This window comes from Henckelia pumila, chromosome 1 (genome assembly GCF_033568475.1).
Source record: "Henckelia pumila isolate YLH828 chromosome 1, ASM3356847v2, whole genome shotgun sequence".
Classification (NCBI taxonomy): Eukaryota; Viridiplantae; Streptophyta; class Magnoliopsida; order Lamiales; family Gesneriaceae; genus Henckelia; species Henckelia pumila.
Window position 1 is genome coordinate 142181334 of NC_133120.1, and position 22072 is coordinate 142203405.

The window sequence follows — 22072 nt, forward strand, 5'->3', positions numbered from 1 at the left end:
ACTGAAAAGGAAAAACAGACATATATCAATGATTGTTTAACAATTTACTAAGACATAAAATAGGCGAATTTAATTTTATGAATCTCACTCCCACTATTTTAACGATTTCACCACCCTCTAGTGAAAACGGGAAACTTTTTCCTTAGTGAGAACATGGAGTCCAATTGACAAACTTATGGTCCCGAATAATATCAGCCAACCATAATTCTCAAAAGGTAGAGCCCAATTGCTTCCAAAGCAACCCCCATGTATTTACCTCATGTCCAATAAGGGCCCAATAATATGACGCCGTTTAAAGTGACATGTCAAGATGACTCATCAATATTAAGTTGTGATGGACGGTCGCCATGTGGATCCCCCAATAATATGAGCCGATCCCATGGGAGTTCCACCCAACTTACAACATTTGTCGATCCAATGTACAGCTTTCCGACGGACGGGCCCCCCCAATAATATGAGCCGGACCGTATCCGCGGGTAGCATCACATACATTGACCGTTGATGGAAGGTAGGAACATTTAAACAATATTTAAATTTCCTTTATTTATCTTGATATAAATTTTAAATCATATTTAAAATGAGGGATTTTATTTATAAAAATATTTGTCTCATCATATTTAATTTATTGCATGCATTGCCGGATTCACGCAATTTATGTCTAAACATGCATACAATCATAATATCACATATTATATAGGATGATCGATTCCATTTCTAATTGACCCGTGGTTGCCAATCACGGGTCTTAGTCCAATCCTAGGTAATATGCAGTATGCAAATGCAATCCTATTACATATGCTTCCAATTTACATTTCTTCAGTCTTCATTGTCTGCTGGGCCCACCATCTTCAAATCTTGATCTCCCACTAAATCTAATGTATTTACAATAAATAACAATGACAAGTAGGGGATACATTTTTAGGGGGTGGGAACGGGCTATAAACCAAGCCCACTTTTATTACATATGACATTCATATCGGGCCATAAACCAGGCCCATTAATAAAACCAACAACAATAAAGACAAAATGTAAATTCCTAACATACACCTACAAAATTGGTCATGGCAATCGATCATCCTTATCCAATAACATTTAATTCAAAATTAATTTATTGGATAACATGCTGTGGCAATTCAAATTTAAACAAGATAAAATCATATTTTATATATAAAATCACATTTCACATATAAAATCATATTTTATCTCCATATCAAATAAAATCATATTTTATCTATAAAATCCAATTTTACAAATAAAATCATATTTTATCTAATATATCATAAGATCATATCTTATCATCAATTGTACCAAAATAATTGATTTCAAAATTCAATTTACGGATAAAATATTAAAATTTTCCAAAAATTCAAATTTATCCAAAATCAATTTTAAAATTTACGGACTCGAACAATTCGATCCGAAATCTCGTGAACCAATCAAAAACAATTTTTGACCGGACCAAAAAATAAAATTTTAAATATTAAAATTAAAAAATATAATTTTTCCCGCGGGCCGCCCGGGACACTCCCGGGCCGGCCCGCACCCGGGGCGCGGGCCGGGGGCAGCCCGGCTGCCCCCTTAGGGCAGCAACGTTTGCTGCCCTGGCGGCGCCTGGCGCCGCCGCTGGGCGGCGCCGTGCGTCGCCCTGGGCGGCGCCGAGCGCCGCCCCTGGGCGGCGCTGTGCGCCGCCCTGGGCAGCGCCGAGCGCTGCCCTGCGCAGCGCCCAGCGCTGCGCTGGGCAGCGCACAGCGCTGCCCTGGGCAGCGCCGTGCGCCGCCCTGGGCGGCGACGGTCGCCGCCCTGGGCGGCGCCGTGCGCCCCCTTTGGGCGGCGCCGTGCGCCGCCCGGGGCAGCAACAATTGCTGCCCCACCGGGCAGCGATCCAATCGCTGCCCGGGTTTTGCCCCGAAAAATTTTTTTTTTATTTAAAAATATTTATTTTGTTTCATAAACCGAGACTCAAAAATTTTGTACAATTGATTATTCAATCGATTGATCTGAGCAACCTGGCTCTGATACCACTGTTGTAAAACTGGCGAGTTCCCAGACCAATTACGATTGATACCCGGTGCAGCGGAAGTTTAAAATTTTTTTCATGGAACGTTTCCATGGTGTGGGTATCAACCATACGACGATTGAATTACGTGTGTGTAAAATTTAAATAACAATTAAATAAATTTTACCTCAAATCTCGCAACGAGATTAATGGACACCAACAGAACAATTCTGCTCTTGTTGTCTCTCCCTGGAACCGATGAACGCCTTCAATCAGGTCCACGAACAGAGGTTTAATCCCTCTGATAGATTGCACTAGAAAATCTATCAGAAGTTTTCTGCGAAGAGATTGAACGAATCTGATTCGTTATTCCTTACTGCGATTCAAAATCACAGACCGGAATTTTCTCGGGCAGAGCAAAGGGAGGGGACGGCCGATTGCTTTTGAGAGAGAGAAGGGTTCGAAATTTCTGTCTCAAAATAATGACCTGTTGTGTGTAATTTCTGTACTGAAATAAATTATTTATAATGCAGGCCACTAACACCTTAGGGCCCATTAGTCATAAGCTGGGGCCCGACAAGCAAAGCCCACTCGTTCAGAAATTAATATAAAATTCATCGTGACTCCGATTGATGAAACGATTTCACCAATGTGCACAGAAACCATTTCTGCACGTTTTAAAGTCAAAATAAATTTTCCTGAATCCGAATTCAGTGGTTTCCAAAAATGTCCATCCCTATGTCATTTTAGGAAATCCTACTCCCTTACTCTTATTTAAGAAGTCCAACTCCTTAGTTCATTAAATTTAACTCTTTAAATTTAACTATCTCAACGGGGATTAAAACTCCATTACACTGTGTGACCCTCAATGGTTCAGGGATACAGCTAGCCGTGGGCTCACAACTCCTTGTGACTCGGAACAACACTTTCCGACTTGCCCAACGAATCATGGTAAAGCGCCTAGCAACATCGCCCCATGATTCCCTAGGTATCACTGATAGTGCCTACAAGAACCAGTAGATTTTGGTTAACGTACAGTACGGTCCCTTCATCCATATATCCCGATCGAATCAACAACCATTGGTATATCGAGAGTCGCTCAAGATTCGATAACTATGCAATACATCTTGAAGATCAAATTAGTGACATCGCATGTGCTACTAAGAAACCATTTCTTAAATCACATCAAGTACTCTGGCCAGAGATTTGTCACACTAATATCTCCTCAGATCGCATAGGATATCCACACTCGCAAGTATGTGGTGAATCCTTGACAACAATGCATTGACTCCTATATGTGTCGTAACTGTACCCAATCTCGACACCTGATGACCCCCTCAGAGTCGGTAAACGAGTCAAAGCACAGTACTAGCATATAGAGTCTCCATGATGTTTCAAGTCGTAAGGACTAATGGTGTACAACCAAAACCGCGGACTTTATCCACTCGATAAGTGATAACCACTTGGAAAGTCCGGATAGGGTAGTTCGACTATTCATCCTATGAATATCCATTTGCATGCTTCGAACATCTCCATGTTCCCTACCAATGAAACGTGGTACTCCGCATCGCAAATGCTAGTCTCAAACTCGAGCGATCCTTATCCTTATTATCGGACGGCTCAATCGACTAGGAACGGTTTTAGAATATACAGTGACTATAAGATGTATTTCATGATAGACATCTCCATGTTCTACCACATCTTACATACACTATAGTATATTCAAGGTCTTTATCAAAACAACAATAGTATATCATAATATAACAATATGAAGTAATATAAAGTCATTGCCATAAAAGTGTAAATAATATTAAACAAAAGATTGTTTATACAAAGAGTCAACAAAGCCCATAGCCACACAGTTGGCTCACTGGGCACCCACTCTTACACCGAAGTCACCTAATAATCATATTTCGGCATGCAATTAAAGCTTAAAACAGTAATAATAATTAAAACAACAGAAAAGAAACGGTACAGTAAAACAACTGACGACATACAACCGGCCCTAAAAAACCAACAGTGGAAATATTATTTATTCAACCACATCGAATAAAGTATGGAAAATCAAATCCTCAAATACCAACTTTACACAAGAAAAACACCAACATAGAGACATATTCAACTCAATGACCGCTACCACCCGGTCCGTCCTACCTATGCCCTTCCCCACTGAATGGGGTGTCCAAGACAAAATACCGAGGATGTGAGCGATAACGCACAATATAGAAGCATGAGTATACACATGCTATTAATGTTAATGCAAATGAAAGGGTACCAAAAATCTATCATTGTATAATCACTGCTCAGTCTAGTGACGCCATGGTATGTAGCACGCTCGGCCGTCGCATCAGGAGGTGGCTCACATACCAGAAATAATATGTGGATATAGGTGACCAGATCCAAGTTCATGGATCCAACCATCAACTCAATAACTCGGGGCTGAGCGACTACACTATGGGTAATAACAAGATACAGGCTCAACATGATAATGCATGCAGTATAATAATCGTGACATAATATATGCATATAATACATTGCATAAAAACATGCAAAATAGAACATTCATACTCAACCAGGATATTTCGGATAGTACGTCTGTACCCCAACTCAAGGAATTCAAACAACCTAGCAACACTGGTACTCAAGTCCAAGCCTATAAGCATACAATCGCCATATCACTTATTGGTAACTAAAAGCCTTGACTAGACTAAAAGCTACTCACAGAAGCTAATCATAGTGTAGCATTATACATGCATCCATCGTCAGCCTTTTGATGACGATAGCCTCAAATTCTAGGCACAACTTCGCTACAATCCTGGTATCGCTTCGTCGCTGTCTGGCATTCGAGAAGATGCCCGAAAACCAACAAAACAACACTAGAATGGGAGAGAGGAAAGGGGAATTGGAAAATGAAAATGGAAATCTTGACCCTTTATTTATAGGCAACGATCGGAACTTTTGATCCCTAGTTTGGAGATTTTCAATGTACTTCAAAGCTTTCGATCGTTCTTCCGATCTCTCACCACCAAACGTGTGTCTTCAATTGGAAAACACAAGCTGCCGACAGAGTTCGGACCTTCTGAACTAGGGTTCGGAGCTTCCAAACTCTCACCTTTGTCAAATAACTAGTCAAAAGCCCATACTTGGCTGTCGGTGTAGGGTTCTGAACAACCGATCTGCATTTTGGAACTTCCGAACTACTCGGTGCCTCCGATCTTGTTCATTTCCTTCCGAAGATGTTTGGAGCTTTCGATCTGCTCTTTGGACCTTCCGATCTGTCCCAACACTAGGGCTCCTATGGACCATTTTTTAACGTTCTTAATCCGATTTTAAACTCTAATTACACAAACGAGGATCCCATAAACACATTTTTACCAATTAAACATGTTTAGGTGGTTTATTAACTTAATTAGGAAATTGGGTTACTGCATTGTCCCCACCTTAAGAGATTTTGTCCTCGAAATTCAAACTGGAAAAACAAATTTAAATCACTGTATTCAGCACAATTCAACACTAAATTTACAATTACAACCAAAATTTTCAAAGGGGATTACAACAAAAACAACTCTAGATGCTCAGAACGCATCGAACTCTCCAATTCCCAAGTCGTCTCCTAAGTGCCTCGGCGCTGACACTGAACCATAACTGCGGGGACCTCGGGTGCTAATCTCATCTTAAGGGGTAATTATAAGTTAAACATGATTAACTCCTAATCATCATTCAATCAAGGAATTAAAGAAATCAAAAAAAAATTTATAGAGTGGCTCGCTCGAGCGAGCCTATGGTGCGCTCGAGCGAGCACAACTTGGGTCCAACACCCGAGCATGGCTCGCTCGAGCGCACATGTGCTCGGCTCAAGCTACAAAAAGTCTGCTCTTTTGCTGATCTTTCCTTGTTTTGTTGCTGTGTATGCATCTATACATGCCAAATAAGTTGTACAAGAGAAGAAGCACATAATATTGCAACATGTAAATACCATTCATAAGCTACATAAATTCTTCCAAAGGTGATACAAACATCTAAACTCTCAAGTTGTTACAACAACTCATAATATAAAAAATTCTTGTTCTTTTCTAACATGTTTAACAACTCATAGTACATGCTCTCTTACTAAAAACCCGAAGTCACCACGTGCTAATATTTCTATCTCGAGCTATTCACGACCTCTCTGTCTAGCTCCTTCCCAACTACTGCCATGAAAACATACAAAACACAACAATAGCCGAATAACTCCGGTGAGAAATAAAATTCCTAGTATAAATAACATAACATGCAAGATAATAAACATGAATGCAATGCATGTTCAAAAGGAGGCTATCAATTCTGATAACAATAGAATCGCGATTCTTGGGATCTCGAGGAATAAAATTCTCAACCAATCACCAACTCACCTAATCAAGGTGACGTCAAGTATCTTATTTTCCCTGAATTTGGTGCAACTATAGTGAGCCATCTAGCTTTGGAAGTAAATCTACATTCCGTGCCACTCAACTATAGCTCTCCAAACGTCATATGAACTCTAGGCCTTTCAGCCCTATGTGCTTTTCAGGCTGGAGTTCAAGATGAATGCAACATAATCTTGATGCATTAAAGACTGTAAAACATCTTGAACGTCTAAACAAATAAGCAAGCAAAGCAACAAACTCATCAAAATCACATAAAGACATATAAGGAAACAAGTATGTGATTTTAAAGGGGATACTCGAGAATCATATCTATCTTGAGTGTTCTATCCCATCTGAATATACTGTCATTTATACCTTTCAATATCAAGTCTGAAATTACTTCAAATCTGAAAATACATCAATGAGAATTCATATCAAAAGGCTGCTCAACTTGTCAACTCAAACTTCAAATTCAAATGACTTCAAACCTTCTTGAACTCTTTGCTGATTCAATTCCGAACTTCCCAAATTCGAATACTTCAATAACAAAGCTGAAATGAAGTGTGTAATGAAAAGAATATCAGCCTCCAAATCAATCTCAACATAGCTAGTTATCAACAGTGTAGCAATTCCAAAACAACGACATAACGACTAAAAACCGGATACCGAAACTATGTCTAAATCAAGACAACAACCAAACTCATTCATCCTCATCACGTAAAAACAAATACACATTCAACTCCCACAATTCAGAAATAGGAAGTGTTCGAATTTAGCTTCAATATTTCACAAGAAATCCGAATAACAGTCTTTTTCTGATCCATCTGCGAATATAAATTCGGTGCTATCTTATATACATATATATCCAAGAATAAATAAATTCCATCTTCAACATAAAAATCAAATATGAGAGAACTCAATAAAATTTGTACCAAAACGTAGCTCTCGAAGCGGTGATCGCAGATATATATTCGATTCTGAAATCTGACGGCCGGATCAAGAAAAACTCGAGCTTTAAAAAGGATGAAAATGGCGTTTTGCTAGGTTATGATCTTTCTCCTTTTCTTTTCTGATATGCACGTGTAAATGGAGAATAAACAAGTGGGTTATTTGATATATATTAGCATATTTTTAGTTTAGTCCCTGAACTTTTAGCTATTTGCAATTCAATCCCCAAAAACTCAATTTAATTCAATTTCAATCCTAATTAATTTAAGAATATTAGAATTTAATTATAAACTCTAAATATTCCCAAATTAAATATTCTCGGATTAAAATTAAATAATCTCAGGCCTTACATTTCTCCCCTCTAAGACATGAGTCCGTCCTCGAATTCGTAAGCAAAAGGTATAAGCAATATGTATACACATAAGATAATGAAATAACAGAAAACAGAATAAGAACTCACATTAATGAAACAACTCTGGAAATCTCTCTCATATCTGACTCAGTCTCCCAAGTCGCTTCTTCAGTGCCATGTCGACTCCATTGAACTTTGACTAACTGAATTGTCTTGTTCCTGAGCTGCTTTTCTTTACAATCAAGAATCTGAATAGGCTGCTCAAAGTAGCTAAGAGTCTTGTCAATATCAGCTACATCAGGTTGAAGAATATGGGAAGGATCAGGCTGATACTTTCGAAGCATGGAGACACGGAATACATCATGAATACCAGATAAAGATGGAGGAAGAGCGAGTCGATAAGCAAGATCGTCTATCTTCTCGATAATCTCATATGGCCAATAAAACGCGGAGATAACTTTCCTCTCTTGCCAAATTTTACTGTACCTCTAAATGGAAAAATCTTCAAGAATACTCTGTCTCCCTGATCAAAAGATTGAGGCCGATGTCTGATATTCGCATATTTCGCTTGTCTGTCTTGAGCTATTTTCATTCTCTTCTAAATCAGCTTTTACTTTTTCAATCATTTCACAAATAATATCAGGCCCAACATCAGGTACTTCTGAGATATCATCCCAATACAACGGTGATCTATATTTCTTTCCGTACAGTGCTTAAAATGGAGCCATTTCAATGCTGGTCTAATAGCTATTATTATAAGAAAATTCTGCAAGTGGTAATGAATCTTGCCACATAGTGCCGAAATCTAGCACCAGCTCTAAGCATATCCTCAATTGTCTGGATAGTCCGCTCTGACTGTCCGTCTGTTTGAGGATGATATGCTATACTCAAATGCAATTGAGTACCAAGAGCTTGCTGTAAGATATGCCAAAAGTGTGATGTAAATCTAGGGTCTCGATCTGAAACGATAGATTTAGGCACACCATGTAATCTTACCATTTCTCTGACGTATATTTCTACCATCTGATCATGTCTAAACGTCATTCTGTACGGAATAAAGCATGATGATTTTGTCAATCTGTCAATAATCAACCAAATGGCATCGCAACCTCTGGATGAACGTGGTAGCTGTGTAAAAAAATCCATGGAAATGTGATCCCATTTCCATTTTGAAATAGATAAACTCTGCAATAGACCACCTGGATTCTTTATTTCAACTTTTATCTGTTGGCAATTCAGACATTTGGATACAAAATCAGTCACATCTGACTTCATCTGTTTCCACCAATACTGCATCTTCAGATCATTATACATTTTTTTGCCACCAGGATGAATACTGAATCTACTACTATGAGCCTCTTTCAATATCTGCTATTTCAAGTCTGAAAAATCTGGAACAACAAGTTTGTTATTCACATATAAAACATCATCAGCACTGACCTGATATTCTGATTGATGTCCATCTGACCATTTCAATTGATTTCTGAATATTCTGATCAATCTTCTATGCTTCTTTGATTCGTATCAACAACTATGGCTCAGCTCGAATAGCACAAACTCTGATAGGCTGTATATCTGTCTCAAATACTAATCCATAAAGCAAACAATCTTTCGACCAAATGAGATACACCTATCGTAGATAAGGACAAAGAACATATCTTTCTACTCAAGGCATCTACAGCTGCATTGGATTTCCCTGGATAGTATTTAATCTTGCAATCAAAATCTTTCAATAAATCTAGCCATCTACGCTGTCTCATATTCAATTTTGACTTCGAAAATAGATATTTCAAGATTTTATGATCAGAAAAGATTTTAAACTTCTCACCATATAGATAATGTCGTCATATCTTCAATGCAAAGACGATTGCTGCAAGCTCCAAATCATGGATAGGATATCGAGTCTCGTGTAACTTCAACTGTCTTGAGGTATAAGCAATAACATGGCCTCTTTGCATCAGCACACATCCTCTAACGACCCACTGTATCAAGACGGGTCTTTTCAGCGTGCTTATGTCCTCACTCACATGCTGTAACACCCCGTTTTTATCTTAAATGAGTTTATTTGAGTTAATCGGAGATTGCAGAATTCTCGAGCCGGTTTGATTTTGATCAGGGTCCTTTTTGCAAATTTTGGAAATTTCAGGGACCAAAACACAAATATTGATTTTTCTATATTTTCTACACTTGGATTTGATTGGAGAAGCCTTCTCCTTCTTCCTCATTGCACGCCTCCTCCATTAGAGCCACCCCCTTCTCATTCCAAGCTTTGGGATTTCAGTCCGAGCTCGATCCGTCTGTTGGAATTTATTTCTGAAGGCAGTTTAGCGATCACTGCAGCAAGAGCTTCGTTCTATCATAAGTTCTTCTTCGATCCGACGTATTCTAGTTTTCGGATGTTGTTAGAATCGTTCTAGATTCGAGTATGTTGTTCTCTTCAGTGTTCTGATCATTTATTATCTGTCGGTTTTGAAATAGAGCGACGTTTGGAATTGTTATGATTTTTGGAAGCCATTTTCGAAAGTTTGAGTTTTGAGATTTGTTGGGATTGCCTTGTTGTTGCGGTATTAGCATTGTTATGAGATTATATCGCTATTGAACTGCTGTCTGCGTTGTCGGTTTGTTCAGTTTATAGCCGTTATGCCGTCGGTTTGAGTTTTGGGGATTTCGAACCGTTTTTGAGTTGTGATCTTGGCTTGTAAGTTGATCGTGGTTATTGATCATTTATTGGTATCTGAACAGATTCGTTTGGAGCTTGTCAAGCCCAAGATTAACAGCAATTGTTCGTTTCAGAGTTTTGGACGAAGAACGGTATAGAGAATTACCTTGAGCCTTGTTGTTGTTTAGATTGGTTAGACTTTGATACAATCTTTTGTTGTAGCTTTCCAGAAGTTGGAACTACTGCATTGAAAGGTAAAAGCAGTCATCGTAGCGGGATAGCATACTCGGGACTGTTGGTTCTCGAGTTTCCCTTTTTAAATCACATATTGCATTGATACTTGTTCTAGCATGTGGAACTTGTATTTTGTTGATTGATTGAGTTTTGTTATGTGGCTTATGTTTATGTTTATGTTTTGCATTCATCTTGAGCCTACTTTGATTTCAGCGGGCAGAACCGCCCTTTTTGTTTAGACGTTTGGGAACTATGATTGAGTGGTCTAGGTTGTAGTATTTCGCCTAGTGCTAGCATACTCATTATGGTTGCTCAAAGTCTAGAGGAGTGGGATACGTGGCACTACCTCGATTGGGAGAGTCGGTGAGTCGTTACGTGATCTCATCCTCGGGATCCCAAAAGCAGAGCAGTACTCCCTTGTTTATCAGAATTGATATCCTGGTTTTAAAGACATGCATATCATTAACTTCGACTTGAATATGTGGTTTGATAGCATGTTGTATATTCATTACTTGATATGTTGCTTTTACTGGGATTATCATTCTCACCGGTTATCCGGCTGTTGCATTGTTTTGTATGTGTACTTGGCAACAGGAAGGGCAGGATCAAGTCAGCATAGACCTGGTTAGCGTCCAGAGCAAGAGATAGAAGTGAGACTCGTTTAGAAGTCGAATCAGCATGTCAACCTAGTTATGTTTTGCGATCATGTTTAGTCATTCGAACTTCTCGTATTTGTTTTGTAAGCAAGAAATGATGTAGGTACTATCGAATTGAATGTTTCTCTTCCCTAAACCTTTCTTGTATTGTTATTGGAATGTCAAATACTCTTAATGCAAGTGTTTAGGTTTTGATTGAGTTTATTTCAGTGCCTTAACTTCTCTGGGCGAGGGAACGGCGCGGGCGCGGGCGCGGCGCCTCTTTGCAAGGTATGGGCACGGGCGCTCTTACTTAGAGCGCGGGCGCTCTAGTTTTTGCGCAGTATAAGCGCGGACGCTCTTCCTTAGGCGCGGACGCGCTGGGTTTTGCGGGGCGTAGGCGCGGGAACGCTGATGTCAGTGCGGGCGCGCGAGCCTCCTTTTAAAAAAAAATACTTTGGGTTCTTGTTTACATATCGCTTGTTGTCTGATATTAGTTGATTAGAAACGAGGTCTCACATTAAGATGTATCAAATCTATAAGATTCTTGGTTGAACTAGAGTGAGCGGGTAGATCGAGTCTGCGTGTATTGGCTCCTCGCATGTGTTTGAATTATTTTAACCGTGTACTTAATTCCATGCAAGCATGCTTTATTATTGAGAATTATTGAATTACATGGTTATGTGATTTAATTTATAAAGCATGATCTACTTGAGATATAACTGTTTCTGTTATCGACTGGTATCCGGTATTCCAAGCAGTTTTAAGGGCACTGATTGTAGCGATTGAGATATCTCGTGTCCTAACCTTTGATTATCAGATGGGTCCTCGTCGAGTGATAAACGAAAACACACCGCCAGTTATCCCTGCGACTGAGCAGGCTAGCACTGAAGTTGATCAGTTGGATGCTTCAGCAACGCCTATGGAAACCTTGCTGAAGAGGTTTCAGTCGTTCAATCCACCGTTATTGATGGGTTCAGAAAATCCAGTTGACTGCAAGAGTTGTTTGGATGATATTGATCAGCTATTCGATTCCATTGATTACACAGATGACCGCAGAATCAGGTTAGTCATTCATCAGCTACGTGGGGTTGCTAAGAGCTGGTGGATCATGACAAAGAAAGCAATGGAGAGTAGAGGTACGGAAGTTACTTGGACTCTTTTCAAATCTGAATTTTATAAGCGGCTTTTCCATATCTCGTATCGTAAAGATAAGGGAGCAGAGTTTGCCAACCTGAGGCAAGGGAATCTGAATATCGAAGAGTACGTGGCTAAGTTTGATAGTCTGTTGCGTTTTGCACCACTAATTGCCGGAGATGAAGAAGCTAAGGCAGATCAGTTCATAAATGGGTTGAACCCCGACGTCTTCACGTTGGTTAACACCAACAGGCCTAACAACTTTGCGGATGCCATGAATCACGCAAAGGGAGCAGAAGCAGGCTTGTGGAGGCAAAGAGGTAATCAGGTGGCACCTCAGCAACAGAGGCAATATCAGAACCCACCATCTCAGTATCAGAACCAGCCACCGCAGCATCAGAACCAGCAGCAAAGGTATGAAGGTGGAAACAGTGGGGGAAACAGAAAAGATCAGTACAAAGAAAGAGGTAAACAGTTCAAGAGGCAGGGGAACAGTTCTTCTAGTTCCAGTGGTTCGAAGCAATTCGGTTCAGGACAGAGTTCTGGATCTTCAGCCATGTACTGCAGCAAGTGTGGGGGAAGACACTCACCGGATCAGTGTGTGGGAGTCTTCGGTAATTGTAACACATGTCAGCAACCGGGACACTTCTCTAAGGTGTGCCCTCAATGTAACAGAGATAGAGCTCAGAGTGGGAGTTCGTCTAGACCTGCAGCTCAGCCAGAGAGGCAGTCGTCTGCAGTGCACTCTTTCCAACCTCAGCAACAGCAGAACAGATAGGGAGGTAGTACCAGTGCAAATCAGCCTCCAAGACAGCAAGCACGAGTCTTTGCTCTGATAGAGGATCAGGCTCAAGCAGCACCTGACGATATTATAGCAGGTAACTGTTCGATTTTTGGTTATTCTGCTCATGTCTTGATAGATACAGGTGCTTCCCATTCTTTTATCTCTGAGAAATTTGTATTATTGCATGCTTTGCCAACTGAATTGTTGCCTACAGTAGTAGCTGTTACTTCACCTTTGGGTGGAGGAATTGTTTCTGTCAGATTAGTCAGGAACTGTGAACTGTGTTTTGAAGAAAATTTGTTAGAATTCGACTGTATTGTACTTGGACTGTCAGATTTTGATTGTATTGTCAGGATAGATGCTTTAACCAAGTACAGGGCAACAGTCGATTGTTTTCTGAAAGTTGTCAGGTTCAGACCTGAAATGGCAGACGAGTGGAAATTCTTTGGTAAGGGTTCTCGATCTAGAATTCCTTTGATTTCAGTGTTATCTATGACTCGTTTGCCACAGAAAGGTGCAGAAGGATTTTTGGTGTATGAAGTTGATGTACTGAAATCTAGCCCAGCTTTGGTAAATTTACCGGTGGTTAGAGAATTTGCTGATGTGTTCCCGGAAGAAGTTCCTGGTTTGCCACCTATTCGAGAAATCGAATTCAGCATTGACTTAGTGCCAGGTACTCAACCTATCTCCAAAGATCCGTATCGTATGGCACTTATTGAGTTGAGAGAGTTGAAGGAGCAGCTTGAGGATTTGATTGCCAAGGGATACATCAGACCTAGTGTATCGCCTTGGGGTGCTCCTGTGCTTTTTGTTCGGAAGAAGGATGGTTCTATGCGGCTCTGTATCGACTACCGCCAATTGAATCAGGCTAAAGTTAAGAACAGGTATCCTTTACTCCGAATAGATGACCTTTTTGATCAACTGCAGGGTTCTTCTGTCTACTCTAAGATTGATCTGAGGTCAGGTCACCAGTTGAGAGTGCGAGAGGAAGACGTTCCTAAGACCGCATTCAGAACGAGGTATGGTCATTTTGAGTTTATAGTCATGCCGTTCGGTTTGACTAACTCTCCAGCGGTTTTTATGGGTTTGATGAACCGTATCTTTCAACGTTATTTAGATGAGTTCGTCATTATCTTTATCGATGATATTCTTATCTACTCGAAGAACCGTACTAACCATGCAGAGCACTTGAGGACCGTACTGCAGATTTTGCGAGTTGAGCAGTTGTTTGCCAAGCTATGTAAGTGTGAATTCTGGTTAGATCGAGTTTTCTTTCTCGGTCATATTATTTCTGAAGATGAGATTTCTGTCGATCCCAGCAAGATTGAAGCGGTTATGAATTGGCCTAGACCTACATCAGTACCTGAGATCCAAAGCTTCATGGGTTTAGCTGGTTATTACCGTTGTTTCAACGAGGGTTTTTCGTCTATTGCCAAGCCTATTACCCAGCTGACTCAGAAGAATGCGCCTTTTGTTTGGACTCCAGATTGTGAGGCTAGCTTTGTTGATCTGAAGAGGAGACTGACCAGTGCTCCAATTCTTTCTATTCCGAAGGGTACTGGAGGTTTCACAGTCTATTGTGATGCTTCTAACCGAGGCTTGGGTTGTGTTCTTATGCATCATAAGCATGTGATAGCATATGCATCGAGTCAGCTGAAACCGCACGAGACTCGTTATCCGGTTCATGATCTTGAACTAGCTGCAATCGTCTTTGCTCTGAAGATCTGGCGTCACTATCTTTATGGTGAGTCTTTCGAGATCTTTTCTGACCATAAGAGCCTTAAGTACTTGTTTTCACAGGCAGAGCTGAATATGAGACAGAAAAGATGGTTAGATCTGTTGAAGGATTTCGACTGTGAAATCAAGTATTATCCAGGAAAGTCGAATGCAGTTGCAGATGCCTTGAGCCGAAAGCTATGTTCTTTATCTCTTACTACTATTGGTGTTTGTAGTAACCCGGAACCCATTTTAAGATAATAATATGTTAAACATAATTTAGGGTTGGTAATTGATCTATTTCGGAGTATTATTGGACTTCGGAAGAGGAATTTGGGCTTTTGACTTTGGGCCAGATCGGAAGCTCCGATCCCAGTTTGGAAGCTCCGATCCTGACCACTTCGGAAGCAGATCGGATGCACGGGGATCGGACGTTCCGATCAGGAACGGAAGTTCCGATCTCAGCCAGCCAGCAATGCTCGATGACTCAGCCGTGAGTTTTGACAAGTGTTGATCGGGGGTTCGATCGGAAGTTCCGATCCCGGAACGGTGGTTCCGATCCCGACGTGTCGGACATGCACAGAATGAGCTGGAATCGGAAGCTCCGATCCCGAGATCGGTGGTTCCGATCGTTGCCGAGATTTTGGCTATAAATAGGGCTCATTTGCTTCAGTTTTGAAATACGAATTCCCGCGTTTCCTTCTTCAGTTATATAGTGTGAGATATACACTTGAGGGCCCTATCGGTTAATAGTGAGGTTCTGAAATAACCACGGTGAGGTTATAGTCATTCAGGACTAGCGACTCCAAAGGGCTAACTACGGACGAAGGTATGGTCGGGGAATCTATTTAAGTTTTGGGAGTACTTATTAGCTTAGTTAAGGCTTATAGAATTTATGTAGTGATACGGTGAACTTTTGAATATAGGCTTGGAACCTAGGATCTATTATACTTGAACTAGCCTAGAGGTACGTACACATTGACTGAGATTTCCAGCGAGTATACATGTTTATATGTTGCATTTATTTGGCATTATTATATGGCATGATGTATGATTTATCGCTTTCTATACTCATATGTCATGTGCATATACACGTTGAGCCTATACCTTGTTATACCTGACTATAGAGCCGCTCAGCTCTATACTCGATAGTCTGTCACTGAGAGTACCGCGACGGCGGGGGCATTTATGTCTGTCTACTCTGGTGTACTAGACGAGTGTGGTTGCACCCAGAGGTTGATCCGTGCGGTGGCAGCACTCATATGGCGCCGGTTCTGAGCATGACTTTTCAGATGACCCTGTACCAGTCATCATGTTGCATGCATTATATACATATGTTTACTCATGTCTATGTACTGGGCGTAGCGCTCACGTCCTAGTTGTTATCTTGGACACCCTATTCCATGGGGCAGGTCGCAGGATGGACGGAGCTGGTAGTTCACGGCAGGACTAGGGAGCAGGAGCTTTGAAAGTTTTTATACAGCACGATTTGTTAGCTGTATAATGTTTACTTTTAAGAATTTTGATATGGTTGTATCACTACAGATTTAAGCCTGGATTATATTACTAAGCTGATATGTAAATTATGGATTATGTTTCCGCACGTTTTTACTCTGTTAAGTATTTTGCTGTATTAAGTTTAATGCATGCTATTAGTTGCCAGTTAGTAGGTGATTCCATGCAGGGTCACTACATTTTTGGTATCAGAGCATGCATAGATTTTGGGATTAGTACTTGGGATTTAGTTTTGCGCATTTGGGATTTTAATGTGCAATTCTTTTCAGGATATGGCTGACGAGAGTCACGGTAGTGTTGGCCAGGGAAGTGGTCATCATCATCGTCGCCATCATCATCAGGATGATCAACATCGTCATCATGAGGGTAGACGTCGCTACTCTATCAATAAGTTTATGCAGGTAGGACCGAAACCCTTAGTGGGAGGCGAGAATCCTGAACAAGCTAGAAGCTGGATGTCTAAACTTGAGAGCACGTTCCGAGCTTTTGAGTGTACTGAGGAGCAAAACTGGAAGTTCTAGAATTCGTTCTAGAGGATAGAGCACTATTTTGGTGGGATGCCAAGGTTGCTCAGGCACGTACTGAGAGAGGACAGGTGACTTGGGGGGATTTCTGTCGGGAGTTTCAGAAATTATATTTTCCTCCGGCTGTTCGCCAAGCACGATCTATGGAGTTGCTTACTTTAAGGCAAGGATCAATGACTATTGATCAGTATCAGCAGCGATTTCTGGATCTGCTACCTTTCAGTCCTCATATCAATGCGAGTGATGCGTCGAAGTGTGATATCTTTCTGCAAGGCCTGAACCAAGATATCTACTCTCAGGTTGTCGTCCGTGATGACCCGGTGTCTTATGAGACTTTGGTAAACCGTTGCCGTCTTGTGGAGACCAGCAACAGGCGTGGACAGTTGATGATGCCAGCACAACCTAGTGGATTTGTTGAGCCTCAAGCTCAATCTGTTGTGCAATCCGGACCTACGTCTTCTTCTACTCCTACTACTTCGTCTGGATCTCGTGGTTCACGAGGTATGTTCCGTTTTGGGAAGAAGAAGAAGAAGGAGGAGTTTTGTAGCCATTGTGGTGGGAAGCATCCTGCAGCTTCATGTCGGAGAGCTACTGGTGCTTGTTATATTTGCGGTCAGCAGGGACATCTGCGGAGAGATTGTCCTCAGCGTATGGGTTCTGCTAGTGGATCGGGATCACAAGTTGGATCTCAAGCTTCTATTTTTCCACGTCAGTAGCCAGCACCACAGAGTTCTTCTGGTTATCGTCCCCAGACTCAAGGGCAAGTGTTTGCTCTGTCTCAGGAGCAGGCTACTGAGGGAAGCGATCGCATGTTGGCAGGTAACTTCTTGTTATGTGGTATTCCTGCACTTGTATTAATTGATACTGGAGCATCGCATTCCTTTATTTCTAGTCGCTTCGTTAAGAGACATAGATTACTTTATGTATCATTAGATATGGATTTAGTTGTATCTACTCCGTTGGATCAAGAGATAGTAACTAAGCGTCTAGTGATGGGTTGCCTTCTGGAGTTTGAGGGTAATGTGTTATCGGCTAATTTGATGATATTAGCGATGACGGATTTTGACTGTATCTTGGGAATAGATATGCTGACTTTGTATCACGCTACTGTGGATTGTTATCAGCGTCTGGTACAGTTTCATCCCGTTGAGGGTGATAGTTGGTACTTTTATGGTGAGGGTGCGCGACCTCCGATGCCACTTGTTTCGGCTCTGAAGGCATGTCATGTCTTGGAGTCAGGTGGGGAGGGCTACCTCATCTATGCAGTTGATATGTCCATGAGTAGTACGGGTATTGATCAGCTACCGGTTGTCAGCGAGTTTCCTGACGTATTCCCTGATGAGATTCCTGGTTTTCCTCCGGTTCGAGAGGTTGAATTTGGTATTGATCTAGTACCAGGAACTACACCTATATCCCGAGCACCTTATCGTCTGGCACCGTCAGAGATGAGGGAATTGAAACAGCAGTTACAAGATCTACTTGATAAGGGATATATTCGTCCGAGTGTTTCTCCGTGGGGAGCACCTGTTTTGTTTGTAAAGAAGAAGGATGGATCGATGCGATTATGTATTGATTACAGGCAGTTGAATCGTGTCACCATCAAGAATAAGTATCCTTTGTCGCGGATTGATGATCTGTTCGATCAACTACAGGGTACTTCTGTTTATTCGAAGATAGATCTGAGATCTGGATACCATCAGATGCGGGTACGAGACTCAGATATATCTACGACTGCTTTCAGGACCAGATACGGGCATTATGAGTTTCTGGTGATGCCATTCGGTTTGACGAATGCACCGGCAGTCTTTATGAATCTGATGAATCAGATATTTCGAGATTATCTGGATAGATTTGTCATCGTCTTTATAGATGATATTCTTGTCTATTCTCATAACAAGGATGAGCATGCACAGCATTTGAGGATTGTTCTACAGACGTTACGAGATAAGCAGCTATATGCGAAATTAAGCAAGTGTGAATTCTGGCTTGATCGGGTAGTATTTCTCGGTCATGTGATTTCTAATGAAGGGATATCTGTTGATCCTAGTAAGATAGAGGCAGTGCTGAACTGGTCTCGACCGACGACGGTTGCTGAGATTCGTAGTTTCTTGGGTCTAGCGGGATATTACCGTCGGTTCATCGAGAATTTTTCACAGTTGACTAGGCCTTTGACTCAGCTTACACGGAAAGATGTTGCCTTCATTTGGTCCTCGGATTGTGAGGAGTCATTTCACGAGCTGCGTAGACGTCTTACTAATGCACCTGTGCTAGCTCTACCTTCTGGATCAGGAGGTTATGTTGTCTATACTGATGCCTCTGGTCAGGGGTTAGGATGTGTTTTGACACAGCATGGACATGTTATTGCCTATGCTTCTCGACAGTTGAAGTCGCATGAGAGTAATTATCCAGTGCATGATCTCGAGTTAGCCGCCATTGTATTTGCGCTCAAAATTTGGAGACATTATCTTTATGGCGAGAAATTTGAGATATTTACGGATCACAAGAGTTTGAAGTATTTATTCACTCAGGCAGAGTTGAATATGCGACAGAGACGCTGGATGGATCTCCTGAAGGATTATGATTGTGAAATCAAATATCATCCAGGTTCTGCTAATCTTACTGCTGATGCCTTGAGTCGGCAGGTGAGACTGTCTGCACTTCAGACTAATGAAATATCTCATATGATTCAAGAGTGCTGTTCATTGAGTTTTACGCTCAAGCACAAGAAAGGAAGGAATGGGATTCGTTTGTATACTATTCTATCTGAGCCAGCATTGTATTCTCGAATCAGAGATGCTCAGATATCTGATGTTAAGACTCAGCGATTGACACGTCTAGCCAATGGAGTTAATACATCTGGATTCCATTTTCAGGCAGATGGTTTATTGTGCCAATCCAATAGAGTGGTTGTACCTAATGTTGCGGAGCTCAGGAATGATATTCTATCTCAAGCTCACAGGAGTCGATTATCAGTTCATCCTGGAAGTATGAAAATGTATAAGGACTTGCGAACTAGATTCTGGTGGAAGGGGATGAAGCGAAGTGTGTATCAATTTATTTCGAGATGTTTGGTTTGTCAACAGGTCAAGGCTGAACATCGACGACCAGGTGGATTACTGCAGAATCTTGAGATTCCCGAATGGAAGTGGGAGCACGTGACTATGGATTTTGTCGCCCACTTGCCTATGACCTCACGTCAGTGTGATGCTATCTGGGTCGTTGTTGACCGTCTGACGAAATCAGCACACTTTATTCCTTATAACCGGGAGTATTCTTATGATCGCATGGCACGCTTATATATCCAGGAGATTGTGCGATTACATGGGATTCCAGTGAGTATTGTCAGTGATAGAGATCCGCGATTTACTTCACGTTTTTGGGGTAGTTTTCAGCAGGCGTTGGGTACCACTCTGAGTTTGAGCACGGCGTATCATCCGGAGACTGACGGGCAGTCAGAGCGCACTATTCGTACGCTGGAGGATATGCTACGTTCTTCTGTTATGGACTTTGGTTTATCTTGGCAGGATCAGTTACCTTTGATTGAATTTGCCTACAATAACAGTTATCATCGTAGTATTGATATGGCACCTTTCGAGGCATTGTATGGTCGACGGTGTCGTACTCCGTTATTCTGGGTTGAAGTCGGGGAACGGCAAGTCGAGGGTCCTGAATTGGTGCAGCAGATTGTAGACAAGGTAGATTTGATCAAGCATAGGATCAAAGTTGCTCAAGATAGACAAGCCAGTTATGCGAATATTCGCCGTAGGCCACTTCAGTTTGAGCCTGGTGAATATGTATTTCTGCGAGTATCACCTTTCAGGAAGGTGATGAGATTTGGTGTGAAAGGCAAGTTGTCTCCTCGTTACATTGGGCCTTTCCAAATACTGGAGAATCGGAGATGTTGCTTATCGTTTGGCTTTACCGCCATCTCTTTCCAGTATACACAATGTTTTTCATGTGTCGTTACTTCGACAGTACATAGCTGATGAATCTCATGTGATTCAGTCTACTGATATTCAGCTAGAGCCAGATCTGTCTTTTGTTGAACGACCAATCTGTATCCTAGACAGGAAGGAGAAAGTTCTTCGGAACAAGACTATACCACTTGTGATGGTACAGTGGCAGCGCCGAGGCGTTGAAGAAGCAACTTGGGAAACTGAGAGTCGTATGCAGCAGAATATCCTGAGTTGTTTGCTTTGTAATTTTGATTACCATATAAGATGTAATTACCGTTGTTGTAATAAGACATGGATTGTTGTTTCATATTGTTATCTTGATTTATCTTTAGATGTTATTTCGCGGACGAAATATCTAAAGGTGGGGAGAATGTAGTAACCCGGAACCCATTTTAAGATAATAATATGTTAAACATAATTTAGGGTTGGTAATTGATCTATTTCGGAGTATTATTGGACTTCGGAAGAGGAATTTGGGCTTTTGACTTTGGGCCAGATCGGAAGCTCCGATCCCAGTTCGGAAGCTCTGATCCTGACCACTTCGGAAGCAGATCGGATGCACGGGGATCGGACGTTCCGATCAGGAACGGAAGTTCCGATCTCAGCCAGCCAGCAATGCTCGATGACTCAGCCGTGAGTTTTGACAAGTGTTGATCGGGGGTTCGATCGGAAGTTCCGATCCCGGAACGGTGGTTCCGATCCCGACGTGTCGGACATGCACAGAATGAGCTAGAATCGGAAGCTCCGATCCGAGATTGGTGGTTCCGATCGTTGCCGAGATTTTGGCTATAAATAGGGCTCATTTGCTTCAGTTTTGAAATACGAATTCCCGCGTTTCCTTCTTCAGTTATATAGTGTGAGATATACACTTGAGGGCCCTATCGGTTAATAGTGAGGTTCTGAAATAACCACGGTGAGATTATAGTCATTCAGGACTAGCGACTCCAAAGGGCTAACTACGGACGAAGGTATGGTCCGGGAATCTATTTAAGTTTTGGGAGTACTTATTAGCTTAGTTAAGGCTTATAGAATTTATGTAGTGATACGGTGAACTTTTGAATATAGGCTTGGAACCTAGGATCTATTATACTTGAACTAGCCTAGAGGTACGTACACATTGACTGAGATTGCCAGCGAGTATACATGTTTATATGTTGCATTTATTTGGCATTATTATATGGCACGATGTATGATTTATCGCTTTCTATACTCATATGTCATGTGCATATAC